Genomic DNA, 12,258 nt, shown 5'->3' with positions numbered 1-12,258 from the left:
AGTAATAATAATAATAAATATTATTATTATTATTATTATTATTATATTGTTATTACTATATTATTTCTTCTTTCTCTTTCTTTTGGTATTTGCGCAGTTTGTTTTTTTTGCATGTTGATTTTGGCTGACCTGTTGAGTGTGGTCTTTCATTGATTCTATTGTGTTTCTTGTATTTACTGTGATTGCCTGCAAGAATTTGAATCCCAGGGTGTACATGGTAATAGTTATGTACTTTAATAATAATTTTACTTTGAACTTTGACTCTTTGATTTGCACCAGTGCGTTAGGACTGAGAACTCAGAGAGTAGAGATAGCCAGTACAAAGAGGAGAGGGGAAAGCCAAAGCATAAGTTGGCAGGTGATAGGTGGAACCAGGTGAGGAGGATGTGATAGTAGAGAATGGGGAAGTAGAGAGGTAGAGTTGGAGGCTGGAAGGTGATACAAAGCCAACAAAGGGATACAGATTTTCTGGAATCTGATATGGAACCAGATAAAGGAGGGATGATGGATCGTTGAAAACAGTGGAGAAGGGAGTGGAGTCCCAGTGTGTTAAGTGTGTGGGTGATGGGCAGATGAAACCAGGTTAGAGAGGGGAAAGCAACTGGATACAGTAGACTGGTGGGGTGGTGGGGTGGCAGTTGGAAAGAGAATGTAAGGGGGTAGTTTTAGAGCACCTGGAGGAATCAGAAGATCAGAAAATCAACAAAGACAAACACCTAAAATTCAGAAAAGAGAACTTCAGATTCTGCCCTCATGGTCTGCAAACCTATAGTATGAATTTCAGGTATTCCCTGCCATTTGTGATCAGTTCTTTCTCCCTCTGATCCCATATTGGTTCTCTATACACCTCCCTTTCTTTCCATCTTTCCCTTTCTCAAATTTCCAAATATTTTCCCCCACCCCCAGACCACCACCACTAAGTTTCTTTCCCTCCCCAACTTACTTCCATCAGCCCGTTATCCACACACAACCCACTGAGTATCCTATCCCCTCACTGCCTAATTCCATGTCTATTATCCTTCTCCTCACTTGGTTGCATCTATTACTTGCAATGCCCTACCTCATCCCACCCTCTCACATCTTTATACAGGCTATCTCCACTCTCCATTTTCAGTCTCAGCCCAAAACATAATATCCCTCTATCTCTGCAGATACTGCTTGACTTGTTGAGTTTCCCAGCAGTTTGTTTTTTAATCCTCTCTTGTAAGGCCCAGGACCCTTACTCATTTTCAACCACCTTCTCAACTTCCCCTCTCACTTTCAAAGAACTATGCAAATTTAACCCAAGACCTCTCTTTGTGTGAATCTTTTAGAGTTTTCCAGTTAATTTTGTGCCTTCTCATCCTTTGTACCAAAAACCATTGGCTGCATCACCATCTGGTATGGGGGGTGGGTGCCATTGTACAGGATTGAAATAAGCTGCAGAGAATTGTAAACTTAGTCAGCTCCATCATGGGCACTAGCCTCTGTAGTATCCAGGACATCATCAAGAGCAATGCCCCAAAAAGGTGAAATCCATCATTAGGAACCCCCATCACCCAAAGCGTGCCTTCTTCTCATTGTCACCATCACAAAGGAGGTACAGGAGCCTGAAGGCACACACTCAGTGATTCATGAACAGCTTCTTCCCCTCTGCCATCCAATTTCAGATTGGATATTGAACCTCTGAACACTACCTCACTATTTCTTAAATTATTATTTTTGCATTACTCATTTAAATGAACTATTTTATATATATATATATACTGTAACTCAGAACTTTTTTCTCTATTATTATGCATTGCATTGTACTGCTACTGCAAAGACAAACTTCACAACAGACTGTATATCAGTGATATCAAAGCTGATTCTGATTCTGACCTTTCTCAGTATTATAGGTCATCAGTCCCCAATCCACCCATTTCATCAGCTTGTCTATCTCTCCTTGAAATCCATAACTATAACCCCAACAGATCACTACAACTTCAGGTTTTGTATTATCTGCAAATAACTGTACTCAATATTGAACCCTAGAGCACACCACTGTATACTTCCTTTCAGTTTGTAATTCAACCCTTCACTACTACTCAGCGTTTCCTATTACGTATTCAACTTACACTGCTGTAAAGCCCTGTTATATATACCACGGTTTTAAAGTTGATAACAAGCCTCTTGTATGGCAGCTTCTCAGGTCTTTCTTGCAAGTCTGTTCATATCACATTAATCACATTCTCCTCATCAGTACTTTATGTGACTTCACCTTCTCACCTGGGCCAGGAAAGCTAAACACTAAGCACTCCTTGTATTTCTGGGAGGGTTTGGAATTGAAGGCTTTTCAACTTCTTACCGTGTGCTGAAAAATTAATTGTCCTCCACAGGTTCCTCCTACCGACTGTGGGGGAAATTCATCTGGTAGAAGCTATTTTCGCAGTCTATATTCTTCCAACAATATCATTTACAAAATCATTGAATTAATTTTGAAAAGTATATTTTAAATGAAAATATCCTTGCTATTGTAATATGGTCTAATATACTGTATGTTACAAACTTCACACACCAATTATTTTTAAGTAACTTTAAAACAGAACATTAAAGGACATAGAACAGTTATATTTTTACAAATGGTCACAAAAAATATAATGAACTGCTTAAGCTACTAACCGCCATTGCAATCCAATTCAGTAAACCATTTCTTCTCATTCAGCCACACATTATATCACTCCACTTAATCAGGAAGCATCAGAGCAAGCTGCACTCAAAGTGCCTTTAACTCACAGTTAAGTTTGAGACTTCGTGGCTTTAAGCGCAGTGAATTATCTGTTGGTAAGGCAAGTAGGTTACTTCCTCAAATATTTGTTGTTTCCTGGAGCTCTTGTAATAATTAGAAAATGCAGAGAGAGAGATTACCCACCTCTACAGCAAAAAGAGGATCTAATTGCTTTATCTTACTTTCAGAAGGGAAGGGTGTGTTGCTGTTTGTGCTGCTCCCTCTTCATACAAACCCCAACTTAAGCTACCCCGCTGAAGTTTAAATTTAACTAACACTCAGCACTGGTTTTCACCCCTCAACCAAAATCACTCAAGTATAACTAATAAATAATAATGTTGTGTTGCTGTTCAGAGTGTTAACGGAGTGAGGAAACCTGTAAAGTTGAGAATTATTTTTAATTTAATACAGATAATACAGAATCTGAGGCCACAAACCAGGCACGCCCGGGATCCGCTTCAGTTTGCGTATAAGGAGAAGGTGGGAGTGGAGGATGCTATCACGTATTTGCTGCACAAATCACTCTCTCACCTAGATGGGGTCAGTTGTGCTGTGAGGATTACATTCCTTGACTTCTCTAGTGCCTTTAACACCATCCAGCCCAAGATCTTAAAGCACAAACTAACGGAGATGGGAGTAGACTCTCACATGGTGGATTGGATAGTGGACTACTTGACAGATAGACCTCAGTATGTGCGGTTGGGAGACTGTAGGTCTGACACAGTTCTGACACAGTGGTCAGCAGCACAGGAGCGCCACAGGGAACCATACTCTCTCCGGTCCTGTTCACCCTGTACACATCTGACTTCCAATATAACTCGGAGTCCTGCCATGTGCAGAAGTTCGCTGATGACACGGCCATAGTGGGGTGTGTCAGGAATGGACAGGAGGAGGAGTATAGGAAACTGATACAGGACTTTGTGATATGGTGCAACTCAAACTACCTGCGTCTCAATGTCACCAAGACCAAGGAGATGGTGGTGGACTTTAGGAGATCTAGGCCTCATATGGAGCCAGTGATCATTAATGGAGAATGTGTGGAGCAGGTTAAGACCTACAAGTATCTGGGAGTACAGTTGGACGAGAAGCTAGACTGGACTGCCAACACAGATGCCTTGTGCAGGAAGGCACAGAGTCGACTGTACTTCCTTAGAAGGTTGGCGTCATTCAATGTCTGCAGTGAGATGCTGATGATGTTCTATAGGTCAGTTGTTGAGAGCGCCCTCTTCTTTGTGGTGGCGTGTTGGGGAGGAAGCATTAAGAAGAAGGACGCCTCACGTCTTAATAAGCTGATAAGGAAGGCGGGCTCTGTCGTGGGCAAAGTACTGGAGAGTTTAACATCGGTAGCTGAGCGAAGGGCGCTGAGTAGGCTACGGTCAATTATGGAAAACCCTGAACATCCTCTACATAGCACCATCCAGAGACAGAGAAGCAGTTTCAGCGACAGGTTACTATCGATGCAATGCTCCTCAGACAGGATGAAGAGGTCAATACTCCCCAATGCCATTAGGCTTTACAATTCAACTGCCAGGACTTAAGAACTTTTTTTTTTTTTTTAAAGCTATTATTAATGCTTTTTGAGTTAGTGATTTAGATGCATATCATATTATTACTGAGTTAAGTATTGTATGTAAGGAGTTTTTGCTACAACAAGTGTATGGGACATTGGAAAAAATGTTGAATTTCCCCATGGGGATGAATAAAGTATCTATCTATCTATCTATCTATCTATTAAAGTCAAAATTTAGCATTTACTACCATTTAACAACTCTCTGCTCTGGCTTTTACAGCACCTTCTCTGGAGCTAGTGACTTTCTGCCACCGATTATTTCAGTAACAGTCTGTATCCTGTTATCCCGATACCTAGAAAATTATCAGCACCTTTGTTGGCATATTGATGAATGCGCAAAACTAAATTGTTTTGATCATTGTCCGGATATGGGAACTCAAGTCATATCAGAGACACATGGCAGAGTTACCACTTCTAATAAGAATGGCCTTCCATTTGCGAACTGCACAGTGATCGATGTGCAACTTAAAGCCAGAAATGTTTGATTGGTGTGTATGTAACTTACAGTCACTGATGTTTGAGAGTGTTTGGCTGCCAGTGATTAGCATGCTGGAGGGAGCTAGTGGATCATAAGGTGGTCTCTCATTCCACGGGAGTAAATAGAACATAGAACAGAGAACAATACAGCACAGGAATGAACCCTTCAGCGCACAATGTTGTGTGGTACCAATTGAGTTAGTAATCAAATGGCCAAATAAGCCATTTCCTCACATTCATGTGCCTATCTACAGTAATGTCTCTTAAAATTCTCTAGTGTATCTTCCACTACCACCACCCCAGTGCATTCCAGGCACCCAGCATTCCCAGTGTAAAAAAACTTGCCACTCACTTCTCCTTTGAAATTACCCCCCTCACCTTAAGTGCATTCCCGCTGGTATTAGACATTTAACCCCTGAGAAAAAAATACTGTCTGCCTCTTATAAACCTCTGTCAGATTACCTCTCTGGCAATCCAGAGAAAATAACTCAAGTTCATCTGACCTCTAAACTACCAGCATTCTTGTAAACCTCTTCTGCACCCTCTCCAAAGCCTCAACATCCTTCCTATAATGGAGTGACCAGAACTGTACACAATACTCCAAATGTGGTCTAACTAAAGATTTATAAAGCTGCAACATCACTTCCTGACGTTTGAACTCAGTGCCTCCACTGATAAAGGCAAGCATGCCATTTGGCTTCGTAACCACTCTACCAACCTGTGCAGCCACTTTCAGGGACCTAAAAGTGTTTGAATCCCAAGATCTCTCTGACTATCAACACTTTTAAGAGTTTTTCCCTTAACAGTGTAGTGTCGATATTCATTTGATTTACCAAGGTACGTCACTTACACTTGGCCAGGTTAAACTCCATCTGACACTTCTTCGCCCATATCTGCAACTGATTTACTTATTATTATTATTTAATTATTTAATCGTCAGCTAGAATAGGACCTTTTGACCACACCCACTGTCTTCTATGGGCGAGACAGTTCTGGATCCAAACAGCAAATTCACCATAGATCCCATGTTCTGGATGAGCCTCCCATGGTGACTTTGTCAAGTGCCTTACTAAAATCCATATAAATAACATCCACAGCTCTACCTTCATCAATCACCTTTGTCACCTCGTCAAAAATATTGATTAAGTTAGAAAGACACAACTTGCCCACACAAAACTATGCTGGCTCTCCCTAATGAGGTCAGTTTTCCAAATGCTCATAAATCCTATCCTTAACAATTCTCTTCAGTAACTTCACTATCATTGACATGAAACTCAGTAGTCTATAATTTCCAGGTTACCTTCTTGAATAATGGAACAACATTAGCTACTCGTCAGTCCTCCAGGACATTGGCTGTGGCTAGAGAGAACACAAAGATATTTGTCAATGCTCCAGTAATCTCTTCTCGTTTCCATCCTTCAGGTATAGTAATATTGATATAGACAATGAGGTCTCATTGGTACATTCCCACAGAAGGAGTTCTTATCTTCTAAACCTTTGGTGCTCTTGCAGCATCTGAATGGATAAACAGGTTGAGGTAGAGGCTCATGGACTGCAAGAGGACCGCATTGCACTCTCTAAGCAGTTGCAAAGTCCTGAGGATGGGTAAGATTGGCTGAAAGCAATTGCAATGGCATGGATTTGTTCCGATCAGTCTAGTATTATCTAAAAAAAACTATGAGAAGACAGGCAATGAACAGATAAATGATCACATTTCAGATATTGCTTAGTTTTTAAACTGTCTTCATTATTTCTCATCTGTTTCAATGCATATCCTTTTTTATTATCTAAGAGCTACTGGTAATATTCAGGATTTCTTTGGGATCAATTTAAAACAACCCTTCAAGATCTTAAACATGTCATTAACATTATTCATGCCTTTGCTCTAATGTAAAAATTGCTATATTTGTTACCTGTCCTCATAGCTCATGAGCCTAAAGCTATCTGCTAAACTGCTTATCTGCTAAACTTTGCACTTTCCACAAGACATTGATGCTCTCCACAGCAGAGTACCCAACACCTTAAACTGGGCATTCAGGGTGAGTGCAGGTCAGAACTATGCATCATTTCCCAGTGGGCGTAGTTCAAGTTTTGCAACAGTTGACTAACTGTCACTTCCTGTTTTCATTACAGCAGTAGAGATATTTAAGGGTGCTTTTGAACAAAGTCATCCTGATTTCCCTGTTGTGTCATGTCCTGTTAACTGTTTATTTTAAACTGCTTTTGCCAATTTCACAGCACTTCCATTCATTGCATTAAATACCAATTCTCACTTCTCTGCCAAATCACCTATAGTGCCCCATCCCTTCTGTACAATCATAACACGTGTTGTCATACCAGCAAACTTGAGAGCACTGTGAACGTTGTTTCTTATAATCAATAATTCACTGTAAAACACTAATTGGCCAGAACTGAACCTTGTGCAACCCTGTTAGTCATTCTTTTTCCATCAGACGCCGCTTCCATTTGACTTCTCAGCCTTTGAATCATTCCTTTACTGCATCACTTCAAGCATTTCCTTTCCTTGTCAAACCCCTTTATATTATAACTTCACATAAACAAATCTGCCAAAAGTTGTTAAAGCCCACAGTAATTAATCCATTGAGCTCTGCTGTTAAATTAACTCCAACATTCCTCCTGCAACTCCTGTAAATCTGGACAGGTCACCTGTCACCAATGATGTCATAATTATGTTGTAACATTTCACATTTCTCCAGATGCCCCTTTTAGAGTATTTCCTAGAATTTTGGCCATTGCAGATGTGTTTGCATTAAAAATGATTAAAGTTTACTTTCTTTTTTAGTGGTGTCACCACATTTGCTACAGTCCAATCCTTGGCAATATTGTAATGATTTGCCATCTTTATTAATATCCTACCATGGAACATGTGAGGGATGAACTCATTGTTTGCCTAAAAAAGGATTTCTTACCAGTATTGCAAAACATGTCCAATAATAGATTTGCAATTTCTTAAAACTTTGCACTTTTACACTGGATATGTATTCACTTAAAAAGAGAGAGAGAAACCCCACTCCGTTTCCTCACTTGGTAAATTTCTCGCCCGAATTAGAACTGATTGGACTGAAATGGTTTTTAGATTTTAGAAATAGTTATTGACAGTCAGAGAGATCCAACTATTTTTAAAACACCCAAAGAGTACAAAGTTCAAAAAAATTTCTTCTGATACTATTCACAAACTCAGACCAGAGAATTTATGTGTAGAGATAACAGTGCTTTGCACCAGGAATGGGACTATCCTTTCTTCATATTGAACAGCATTGCCATTGCTGAACCCCTTGCCATTAACATTCATGAATTACAACTTAAATGAGCAAACCGTATAACTATTGTACCTATAAGAGCAAGTTAGAAGGTGAGTATTTTGCTATGTGCAGTTCATCAATTTACTCCTCAGTATTTTTCCATTGAATATAATGTAGAAGTCAGGTGTATGATGAAAAACAAATCTATGTTTTCCTGGATGACATCTCTAAAGAAATCCAAGAAACTTGACACAACTCAGGGGAAAAGAAAAGGCATAATAAATGCTATGGTATTAAGCAACCTACTGAGACCCTGATGTGGGTGTTCAAAAACCTTGAGATAGCAGCAGGGATTAATATAGAAAATTTGCCTTGAAAAACTGAGACAAAGACTTGAGACTCATATATAAAACAATTATTAAACCACAGAGAGAAAGAAGTCTGTGCATTGCTCTTTTCATTGCATGCAATAGTACTCGAGGTTGCAAAGGATATTTATGGGGTTATTGTTCATACTGGCGGAGGCTGGGGCAGTCTTCCTTGGAGGTTGAAGGTGAAATTAAACCATGTGCTTAGAATTTTGAGAGAATAAGCTAAAACAATTGGGAAAATATATTACCTGCAACTATGATGTGTTGACATAGAGTTAATGTAGAAGACTTAGAGGGGAATTATTTTACTGAAAATGTGGTGAAAGTCAGAAACCCACAATGTGTTGCAGAGGTCAGTGGCAGGAATCCTTCCATTAGGATCTGAATGCAGTGTCACAAGATTACCAATGACCTCAATAAATACATCTTCAGATAGTATATTCTGCAACTGCACTACTTGCCTCAGACACTGGTCAGTTCACCACACACCAGCAGCAAAAAATGACCACAAACAGTCAGAACATTTTCCTCATGTTCACGTGCTACAAGTCAGCAAGGACTGGAGCCCACACCAAATTCATACACTCTACAACCATGCCCTCATACACACATTGCACAGCTTGCTCACACCCTACCAGTAATTCTACCACAACAGTCACAGGAACAAATCACCATTATGCTTCCTGTTTTTTTTTGTATAAAAAGAGCATGCAATGGAAGTTAACTATAGTAGAACGGGCATAGCTACATCTCCTAACCCCACTGATGAGTTGAGGTGGTCAATTACTAGAAAGGCAATTGCCGAGCTCATGGCCCATAGCAGAGAAAAAATAAATTAAATATGACCCCCCTTTCACCTCATCCCACAATCCTTTCTGCTTTACAGGTGATACTCAATAAGTTTGATTTGGCCAGGCCATGGAAGAATGTCATGAACACCGTTATAAAGAAGAAACATCTTCACTTCTTTTCAGACTCACAGCCACTAGCTCAGACACAACAGTACAAAATGTTGGGTGGATCTGAATGTGGTGAGATACTGGGTGGTGCAGCTGCAGCTAGGAGGCCAAATCAAAAAGAGCACAAATACCCATTTACCACAGGGCAAGATCAAATCTACGCTCCACTGCAGAGACCTCAGATAAGTACATAAGTCTGAGAATTTACAGAAGAAATTGACCACAATGCACAATAACCAGTGGAACAATGATTAGATCACATACATTGAGGTAAACTGAAACATTTGAGGGGAATTTAATCCCTAATAAATAGCTGTTATATAGAACTCACTGAATGAAAGACTGAATGAAACAGAGACTATTACCACATTTAAAAAAGGCCTAATTGATTACTAAAAAGCTGTAACCTACATGGCTCAGAGCCAAGGACTAACCTAGATCACCTAACCCTAACCCTAATGCGAGGCCAACATGGACACAACGGGGCAAAATACCTGTGCTTGCTCTCTAGCTTTCTAGGACTCTTACACTACACTTACATCACTACCCTGGTAGATCATTCCTGGATTCAAATTGCTTGCAGATCATCACAGCAGTTCAGCCATCTAAACATCAACAGATTACTAAAATCATGAATATAGTACCCTAGGAGAATAATAATAGTGAAACATAAACCTATTGAAACCTCTCAAAAAGATTTTTTTCTGCTTCTGAAAAGTATTCTTGCTATTGGCTGTTAGGAAATCGACTGAGTTGACAATGGCCTGGAAAAGATGGTGGATTTCCAGACCTAAAGCTGCTGAATGATATCCCCCTAACTATCTATAACTCCTCATTCACTAGGCTCCTTCCAGTCTTTCTCAATATCTGTAAAAGCACCAGTGAAGCAAAAAGTAAAAAGCAAAAGGGAGGACAGGCACAAGGTGTAGTTATTTGACTTCTATTTGAAATATGCCACATTTAATTTTCAAACTTGACTTGACACTGCTGACATGTGACATTTGAGGTGGCTTTTATTTCCGCAATATGACCAAGTGAATACTGTCAATATGTGATAGAGGCTGTTGTGAGACCTGTACTGCATTAGATCAAGAGCCTTCAAGTGGCTGATCTGGTTGTCTCCTCCATTCCTCTTTATCTTATTGCTTTCCAATCTTCTCTTCCTCTACATTTTCCTGCTTCTAAACTGCTTGTTCTATATTTGTTATGAATTACTGCGTGAGTGATGTGAAACAAAATTACTCACTGTTACCTCTCCACTTTCTCCACAGACGTTTGCCTGCCTTGCTGTGTATATCTTGCATTTTCTATTGATATTAAACAATAAAGCTAAAATTAATGTTAGCAGGAATGTATAATATTCTTTTATAAAGGAATGCTGATATTCAAACTATTCATATCTAATGCAATCATGAAAGCAATTTTATAGCCAAGGTCAACTAAACAAAATCAGATCCTAATTAAATGACCTATTCCTAGGAAATATTTTCCCATTTTATGCCATGTTTTTGTGGCTCAATTGATTAACAGTCGTTGAAAATATTTGGGAGAGCGCAGAGGCTATTATTCCACGCAAGTCTGAAAACATGACAGATGATTTAATTTATTTTTGTTTGGAGCAATACTATTCACAATTGCACAGTGCTATGTATTGGAGTCAGCAATTGGAAATGGAGTTGCAAAATGAATAATGTCAATCAGGAAAGAAGCCAGATTGCAATAACTGAGGAAATAACAAAACAGTGCTTAGCAGCAGTTGCTAATGTAAATAGAGCTTAAAGATCTTTAAATAGATCAATGAATAGAGTCCATTGAAAATAGTTAACAACCATAATACCATTTTGGTTTCCATATTTGTTGGTTTTAAATATTTTCAAAATTCACTAATCAAGTTTAAAATGAAAGGTAACAAAACAAATTGAAAGCTTACATCAACATTTAATAATTCGGACCCTGTTTAGAAAATCTACATTGTTCCATTGTAGTATGGACCTAATTGAAAGCTAAAACTGAGATAAAATATTGATTGCTTTCTTGCTTGCAAATATTTGATGTTTGGATAATTACAGATGTATGATTATGTATTTGATGTGTTCTGCAACACTGTAAAATGTTCTAGGCTGGAAATTATCCTTCGGTAATTACAATAAAATTGTATTGGAATATCACTGCCCACTGCCCTCCCGATCTCACATAAAGTGCCATTGAAGGAAAATAGCGATCAGCTTGCTTCTCTTGCTCCAATAGCTAAAAATGTATTTGTTTCTCTAAGTGTTTTACTAACAACAAATTTATGGAAATTATCTAAAAATAAATGATGATTTAAAGTTATGTGTAATTTTGGTTTGCATTGATTTCTATTTATTCAACAGTGACACTGCTTTGCTTGACTCTTCCTGTGGATTTGGTGATGAGCAGTTATGCAAAAAAAAAGTTTGCCTCTTAACCTGAACAAAGCAGAACTTTTATTGAAGGAAAAGCTTAGAAATACTTGTCAAAAAGAGTTGATCTGTGCATCAAGTGCATAAACAAAATAATAGTATTCACCTTGGCACATTTCCTCATGATTTATACACGAGGTAAAATGGTGTGCAATGATTGCAATAAGTAAAATTCATTTTATTTAGTTTACAATAAATAAAACATAATAACAAATAGAATATGATCACTTAGATTTAAGCCTTTCTATGAATGTGTCATGCACTTCCATTTAAATGCCACACTGCAGTATTTTATTCACAATAACAACAATTTACTCACTTAGGAATATTCTAAGGAATGATTATTTGGATCTTGAAGCTACTCTCTATTCTCTATTTCCTATTTGAAGTCCTGCTGTTCATTGATCATTGTGACTTCTACCCTTTCCCGT

The 12,258-nt window shown here is 38.7% G+C and overlaps 1 protein-coding gene across 6 annotated transcripts in view; it reads right to left on the bottom strand.

Moving 5' to 3' along the window:
* The window catches only part of nhsl2 (NHS-like 2), a 373,846-nt gene that overhangs the window by 70,725 nt on the left and 290,863 nt on the right, over nt 1-12,258 (bottom strand). The window contains exon 1 of one of the 6 annotated variants that reach the window (XM_073058202.1): nt 2,641-2,748. The exons of the other annotated variants lie outside the window; for them this stretch is intronic. The gene's annotated coding sequence lies outside the window, so the exon portion shown is untranslated. Of the gene's footprint in view, nt 1-2,640; nt 2,749-12,258 lie in introns of those variants that run through there. 6 annotated transcript variants of the gene reach the window in all.

This window comes from Hemitrygon akajei, chromosome 10 (assembly GCF_048418815.1).
Source record: "Hemitrygon akajei chromosome 10, sHemAka1.3, whole genome shotgun sequence".
In the NCBI taxonomy this organism is placed as follows: domain Eukaryota; kingdom Metazoa; phylum Chordata; class Chondrichthyes; order Myliobatiformes; family Dasyatidae; genus Hemitrygon; species Hemitrygon akajei.
The sequence above is the reverse complement of the archived record's forward strand: the minus strand, read 5'-3'. Positions and strand labels throughout refer to the sequence as shown.